The 8,049-nt window shown below is 43.6% G+C and overlaps 1 long non-coding RNA gene across 1 annotated transcript; it reads left to right on the top strand.

Annotated features, from left to right (window-relative positions):
• The first annotated feature begins 1,062 nt into the window (after positions 1-1,062).
• Positions 1,063-6,398, top strand: LOC137858836 (uncharacterized). The gene is made up of 3 exons (XR_011098045.1): positions 1,063-1,496; positions 1,600-1,655; positions 4,363-6,398. It is a non-coding gene; the product is annotated as an uncharacterized lncRNA (long non-coding RNA).
• Positions 6,399-8,049: the final 1,651 nt, after the last annotated feature.

Below are 8,049 nucleotides of genomic sequence, written 5' to 3'. Positions count from 1 at the left end.
GCTCACAGCATAGTGCGCTTCAGGAACTTCGTTGCCATGATTGTACGTCATTGTGTAAATTCAGCAATGAATACAATAGAGATCTGGTCTATCCCAAGGCCTCCAGGCACTGATGTAATTGAAATAATAAAGCATAATCGTAAGGAAAAAAATGGCATTTAGGTATGTCATGTGGAGTATGGAAATGGGTAGGGTGACTGATGCTGACGCAATTCTGCCTTACCGAATGAAGGGAAAGGGTTTAGAAATGGACCCATCCAGGCATAGCATCAGCATTTCTGCTAGCTGCAATATGATCCTCTCTGGCTGGAAGGATCTATCCTAGCTATTGTAACATGCTGGAGTTTGAGGCTATGCCTTCTGAGGTTTGGGTTTTGTTTTTTTCTTCCCTTGATTACTTGTAAAAATACGTTATTTTACCAAAAGGAAAACAAACAGAGGAGACAGTATTGTCTGATAACTTGGATGCTGGATAACACACTGGCAGGGCAGGGCTCTGTTCCTACATTTATTTCTCACCTCTTTGTGCCTCAGCTTCCCCCTTCATGAATAAAAATGGGGTGGAAATGTTTATAAGCCCTGCACTCTGCGGGGAATTCAGAGCTTGAAAGGATGTAGCTGGTTTAGAATAGTAAATACTCAGGTGTTCAGTTCAAAATTGTGCTGTGCAAAACATGGAGGGGTAGTTAACTCTCTATTGATTTTTAATGGAGCTTTTCGTTTTGGTTCTTGGATGAAATTGGATTTCTGTGCCTGTAAATTATTCCACTGAGAGTTACAACACATAGTCATTGATCATGTCTTGTTTCATGTAGGACAGTGTTTCTCACACCTGGGAAAGTGCTGTGAACCCAAACCTCAGGCTCACAGTTTTATGGGACAAGTAGTTCTGTAGCTGGAAGGCCATTTTGGTGGGAGGTTTAGTGTTGTGATCGGGTAAATTCAAAACTGGAGATAGGGATTTATCTCTGTAATGAACCCTTTAGTGGAGTTTCCTGGTTAATTGCATCCCAGGTGAGTTAAATGGCAGGCTGATTAAAGACAGAGGGGAACAGGGAGGTGAGAGAGGTGAGCCTAGGCAACTGGGGCATCTATAAAGGAAGGCAGAGCTAGACAGCAAGATTTCTTTTTCAGTAGGGCTCATCTGGCAGCTGGCTGGAGTTAGCAGGAGATGAGAGAGGCTTTGTTAGTGGTGTATACCACCTACTTTTAGATATAGCTCTGCGGGGAACTTTCTTTGTTGGGTATGGGAGGGGTTTGGCTTTTGCTAGTCCTCTCTTCTCAGATAGAGTCAGGCTCTTCAAAGAACAAAGTTAGCCTCCATATTATCTACCCTTCGGCATTTCTGCATGACTCATCTGTGTACTTAGTTGAATAGGGAACAGTTATCAAGTCAACCACAGGATTTTGCAAACCACCTTAGCATCGTTGTAGGTATCTCAGTCAAACACACCTACTCTTTCTGCAGGGATAAGGAAAGAAAATGCTAGAAATGGGTAAGTGATCTCTTGATTCGCTGCTGTCCTCAGCAATGAATGAAGGGAAAATCTTGGAAGCTGAGCAACGGATTATTCATACGAGTCCTCTCATATTTTGCAGATGGTGATATGATCTGAAGTAGAGGATCCTCTTCTAAGGAAAAACTGAAAAAAAAGGTGGGAAATTGAACGTGCTGCTTAATCCTTGAGACTGTAGACAGATGCATGTGCACACAAACAGCTTTTACAGTAAATATGAGTAAATGACAAGTTTTCTGCCATAAGGTATTTTTTTTGCCAAGTGCAATACTCATTTCAGAAAGCATGGAGCTTTTGGTAAGAGGAACATATACTATTAGGAAAGTGCATTGAGGTGAAAAAATGATATTATGGAAGAGGTGACCCCTTAAAGATGTCTGACTGAGAACAAGTAAGCTAGTTTCTGGTTCTGGTTCTTTCCCTGACCTCCTGGAGGGCTTGGCAGAACTCTTCCCTTCTGAGATTTTTTTCTCTTTTGGTTGGAATCCTCAGCAGACAGACCTACGCTTATCTATGTGCGTAACACTCAATGCAACTAACCATTTGATTTTGACTGCAGCCTCTAAATTCCCCCAAAGTGGAAATAAATAAAAGACAATTTTAAATTTCTCATTTTTCCTTGTTGCTGGAAACTAATTCATCTCCTGGACAAGCTGCTGGTATCTTTCTCTGAAGCATCAACTCTGTCCATTGTCCCTGTTGTCGTCCTTAGTGTAGACAGGATGAAGCCCATCCCGAAAGAAAGTAAAAGCCCTTACTCAGGGTTAAAGGCCACATACCTGGGGAAAATGCAAATTTCAAGAGCAAGGAGGGATTTAGGGTGTGAGGGCAGATGACTAATGAACAAAACATTTTGGAAGTTCTCAGAGAGGGAAGAGGAGGGGTCACTGGAAGACCACTCCTTACACCACCCTGGGAGGGTGCCTGGAGAGCTGTGTGTGCTGCCTGTTGCACTCCAGCTGGAGGCTGGCAGAGGATGAGGCAGGCAGCAGGTCACTGGGAACATCCTGGGACCAGCACGTCAAAGCTTGTTGTTAGCTACCAAGCCATCCAGGTTCTTGTGGAACCCTGTGAGACACCAGATTAACACCCATTAGGGTAAGCACTGTCTCTCTATCCTGGTAGTACGAGGAGTTGCCTTTGTGCATAGAGCATTTGTCTGTGCTGAGTAGAAATTCCAGAAGCAGCAGTGGGCAGAAAAAAAACAACACATAAGTTTCAAGAGTTGCTGTGCCAAATCCTAGGCTCTACAGCTGTGTCTACAACAGGGATTAAGAATGCGTCTGAGCCCAGATTTGCTGAGCATGCGCACTGTTTGCATACAAGAAGATGTAGGCAATAGGGTGGTGTTGGGTGGAAAGCTGAAACTTAAGCTCGCTTGTACCCATGTGAGCCCAAGTCCTCCTGCTGTGACCCGTCCAAGCAAAGTTACAGCTCTGCACCGCTGGAGATGGGCATGGTCCTTCAAGGGGCATGGAAGAGTCAGGGTGAAGCATTGACTATAACCCAGAGATGACAGAACAGACCTACATTTGGGAGCTGAGTCTCCTGCTGCTTCTAGACACAGTGCCTCAGCAGAAGCGTTTGGGAGAGGCTCTGTGAGGGGATTGTGCTGGTTTTCCTTCCCTGTTCTAAGCGTTTTTGGTGGCCTTAAAATACCTTTAGAAAGTGCAGGATATGGGTATGCAGTGAGAGCATTTTTCTGCTCCTGGAAACGCTGTTGTTCCTGCACTGAGCTGCCCTCCTTCTCCACTTTCTTCTCCCCTCTGAGATGGAAATGCATGAGTAAGCGTATGTATTATTTGCAGACTTGCATACAGGCCAGATCTTCTCATGGTTGAATTACCAGCCAGCCGCTCAGCCTGTCTCAAAGAAATGCTTTCTCTCGTGAAACTTTCCAAGCTGGTTTAATCCACCTTGGGTGGCAAACTCCATGTGCTCTTCCCCTTCTGGCACACACTTTGCATTCACCAGAGCCTGAATTAGCTCTGGGTAATTCCAGCAATGCCTTGGTCTGTGGAACGGATTCTCCAGCTGAATGTGTCGCGCTGCGTGTTCCTCGTCTACCTGGGTAGTCTCTTGGTCCGTGGGCTGGGCAGAAAAGGACAAGAAGGAAAAGGGAGAGCAAGCCAGTTCCTTGGGAAATATTAGCATAACCTCTCTCTCCAAGGCAGGAGACTCAGCGGTTTGAATCGGAGATGCTTCAACAGCTGTATCACAGGAGGCCAGCACAGCTGGGGATTCCTGGCAGAATCAAATGGGTTTGTGCTCTTTCCTTCTAGGTGGGAGTGTCTCTTTTTTCTCCATTTTCCCATTTTACAAAGTGTCACCTATACTTATAGCCCTCTTCTAGGATGGTTTGCAGCTGTATCCTTCATTCCATCTATAGGTCCAAGGATACTCTTACAACAGGATTCACCAGAGGGTGCTGTTACACATAGCCTTTTTCATTTTTCTTAGCCTAGAAGAAGAATGCAGCCTTTTAAGGGGACACTGAAATGTTGCCAGTTTTAAGATGCCAGATCCTTTTCTGAGTGGGAAGCTGCAGAAAAAGAAGTAGCTTTTTCCTCTTCTTCCTCTCTATTAGTGGTTGCTTGTTAATTGCTTGTTAAGTTGGTATTTTTGTTGTTGTTGTTTTCCTTGACCTGTCCAACAAGAATCATATCTTTTTACAGCTTCCCTCCTCACATCCCAGATCTTAATGTTTTAGGATGAGTTTACTGACTGCCTCTGTTCTGGGACTGATGTAAATAGCAAAATTAATTGTTTTTGCACTCCTACCTGCATGCCATGGGTTGGGTTTCTCCTGTGGTAGAAAATATTTACATTTGCTATTGCTCTGCAGAAAGAAGAATGCTCTAGTTTCCCACCACCACCACAAAGACCTCTGCAGTTTTGCTTGCGCTATGAGGACCAGCTTCATTTCTAGCCTGCTGAGTGATTTAGGAACAGGCTGTGAGAACTGTCTTTGCTGCAGCATAGGGACAAGTGGCAACTGTGGATTGAGCCCAAAGCAGGATACATCTATCAGTTCTGCCTCCCGCAAGGAGAGGAAGAAGGTGGCAAGGATGAGGCTGAGGGACTTCTGTGCTCTTCTGCAGGTGGCACAGTTCCAGTCAGTCAGGGCAATTTGACAAGCACAGGGAGAGCATGTTGCAAACAACTCTCAGGCTTGCAACAGAGACCTGCTTGTTTCCCCTGTTTAATTTGGGAACCATGCATCCAAGCACACTTGGTATGTCTCCATGCGTAAGCCTATACTGCAGCCTATTGATTTCCTTCACCCTTGGCAAGAGTATCACAGCGGATTTTGGCTTTGCCTGTAATCTCTTGAGCGGATGAGACTAGAAATTCAAATGAGAACTTAACTCACTGACTGTCTGCATTGCCCACATGATGGTTGTTCCTTCGGCTCTGGTCTGGAGCAAGTCAGCTGTCTGTTTGGGCAAGAAAACTTGGGTACGGGGTATGCACGACTGGTTCCCATCTGCGCTGTGGGTCTACAGACATTGTGGATGAAACTGGTTCCAGGGACTTGGCTCTGCAAACCAGATCCGGAACATGAGCACATCTCCCAAAGGCCGCATAGGTAGAGGCTCTGTTATTTTTGACATGTATATGGTTTTAATCTGGAAGTAAGCCTCTGAATGCAGCCACCTGGCTCCCCAACAGTACTGTGCATTGCCTAACAATGTGAGCAGAAGATACTGGATCCATTTCTTCCCCTCTCTGTGCCAGAACCAACCAGAGAAAATATGAGTTCATGATGAAGAGCTAACATCTTATTTTTGGGATGGCTGTTTCATTGCCATATGGTTTTAGTAGGACTAGTGGTCACCCATGCAGTAGAAGGCTTGAAGCTTCAGTTTGTGGCTTCTGCAGAGAGCTATTTTTTGATAACACAGCTTTGTTTGCAATGTGGCTTCCTCTAAGTATTCAGCTTGGAAGTGCTGTCCGTCCTCTTGGATTTTCCTGCCCTGAATAAAACTAACCATAACAAGTGAAAATACAGACAAATATATATTCGCATAAAGGGAAGAGAACAGATATGAAAACAGCCCAAAATTCCATTCCATGATTAATATGTTAACCAAAACAAAATTTTCTGTCTTGCTTCATAGCTTGAAAGTCCACCAAAACCAGTGCCCTGAGAAATTGTCAATGGAAAGTGGTGGGATGTTTACCAGATTCTTTGTGATTTATTTATTTCTTAAAAGAATAATGATTAAAATAAAGGCAAGAATCAAAATAATAGTCCCAGGTGACAGATGTCTTTCTCCTTTCTTCTAATTGTGAAAGGAAGTGATGTTCTTTTTAAGTAAGTATTGTCATACAGTCTGTTCTCTACTCTGAATTATCTAGAGAAGGCTTGAATTAATCTTTTCTGTGTTGGTAAATTTCAAATATATTTCTATTTGTTCCATGCCTTTTGTAGATGAGTAAAGCTCCTCCAGCAAACGCACAGTGCTTGAAGTCACTGAATTAACTGAGATGTCAGTTTGAGTTAACAGAATGAGAACTGGAGCTCCAGCACTCAGTGCTCGGGGACCTGAATCACTGGTGCAGGAGAGATGTGGGGAAGGAGGAAGTTTGCCTCTTGCATATGAGTCACCATATGTTACTGTCAGAGTCTAAAATGGAATCATGACAATCACATGTATGCAGGAAATGGACCGGAAAAGGCTGCTGTCAGTAAGATTCATTAAATCCCCATTCTCTTACATTCTATGACCTTTTCAATGTTTTTAGGAAGTCAGGGAGTTATACTCCTCAAGTTGTTACAGTAGCTTGTTTTAACAGTATTGAAGTAGGCACCTTTGTCTATAACCTCTTAGGAGTTTGAAATGTTTAATTTAGTGTTACCTAATAAGTCTGTACAGATGACAGAAGAGGCCTCTAAAATGTAAACCTTAATTTGTTCCATTGATGGGAACATGGGATAGAGACATAAACAAACATTTTTAGAGAATAGAGATGAGGTTTCTGGAAGTTCTCCTTGACACACATCTATAATTAAATTTACTTAAAATTTAAATGGAAAGCCAAAAGCTGATATCAAATCTAATAAATTCCATTTTAAGAAAATGGAATGATCAGCATGGATTTTCCAAGCACAAATCAGGCTTAACCGACCCAATTGCCCTTTGTGATGAAATGGCTGACTATGTGGATAAGGGGAGAGCAGCAGATGTTATATACCTTGATATATTAAGACTTTGGATACAATCTGCTACAGCATTCTTGTTCCAGAGCTGAGGATGTATGGGTTAGATGATCAAGCTGTTGGATGGGTAAAATAATTCTCTAAAGTGCTGGGTTCAAGTAGAGGCATTCCTTGGCTTGGTGTCCACCAGTGATGGTGGGCAGATAATGGAGCACCACCAGATTCTGTACTGTGGTCAGGATAGTAAGCAGTTATTTGGGTGATGACAGAGAATAAATCCCCATCAAATTTGCAGGTCATACTAAATTAGGTGCAATGTTTGATGTTACGAATCATAGTTCTTTTGGGTAAGATGGAGAAATTTGAGGCCTGGAGCAACAGAAACTTTACAACATTCAGAAAAGAGGAGCACTCATAGAGCAGAATAAACCCATGCATAGGTACCGTCTGGGAAGCAAGTGGTTGAGAAACAGCCTTCACCAGAAGGACTTTAGGGTTATGGTGGATGCCAGGTTGAAGATGTGTCAACAGTACACTGTCACAGCAATTAAGGCAAATGGCCATGAGCTTTGTTATGAGAGAAGTGGCCAGAAGCATAAAAGAAACTGGGAGGATATGTGTATTATAGCAAGGTTACAACAGCTTAGTCTTCACTGTGCTCTTACTCAATCCACCTTAGATGCTCTGTCTTCTATCATTCTGATGCCAGCACCACTGTGGCTTTGTTCATGTAGGTATACAAGGTAATAAGATCAAAGCTCTCTTGGGTACCATTCTGTACCCAAGTTCAGTTACACCTACCAGGTTCCAGTTACACCTACAGCTGAAGTGCAGACATGTATTTGCATCTTGATCCGTTCTGGAAGTTCCTTCCTCTCCCTCTCCCACTCCTATCCTGTACCTCAAAGCTTGCAGTCAACCTCAGCTAAATTCCAAAAGACACCAGAAATGTGAGACAGCTGCTCAGATGCTCAGAGAAATGACCTGAGAAGAAAGAGCCAGGTGACACATCCCAGGAAATGGATCCTGTCCTAAAAGGAAAATGCATTCATCATTCAGATAACTTCTGCCACAGAAAAGCCATCTGGATAAACAAGGGCAGAATTACACAACCATTGCGCAGATCCTCATCCCTTCCTGGCCAGTTGTAGTAAGGCAGCTGTGTTACACAAGGATTCATCTGTGGGCAGAGAGGAGAACAGGAGACCGTGGGGGAGGAAGCACGGACCGGGATTTCTGAGGCTAGCAGTAAGGAGAGCAAGCACTCTCGTCACTGTTCCGTCATCAGATCCTTTGCATACACGCAAGACTCTTAACTGGAAGTTGGGCAGAAGAGACCTCAGATCAACACAGTTATGTAAGAAGGAG

Source organism: Anas acuta, chromosome 6 (assembly GCF_963932015.1).
Source record: "Anas acuta chromosome 6, bAnaAcu1.1, whole genome shotgun sequence".
NCBI lineage: Eukaryota > Metazoa > Chordata > Aves > Anseriformes > Anatidae > Anas > Anas acuta.
This window is presented reverse-complemented; position numbering and strand designations above follow the sequence as displayed.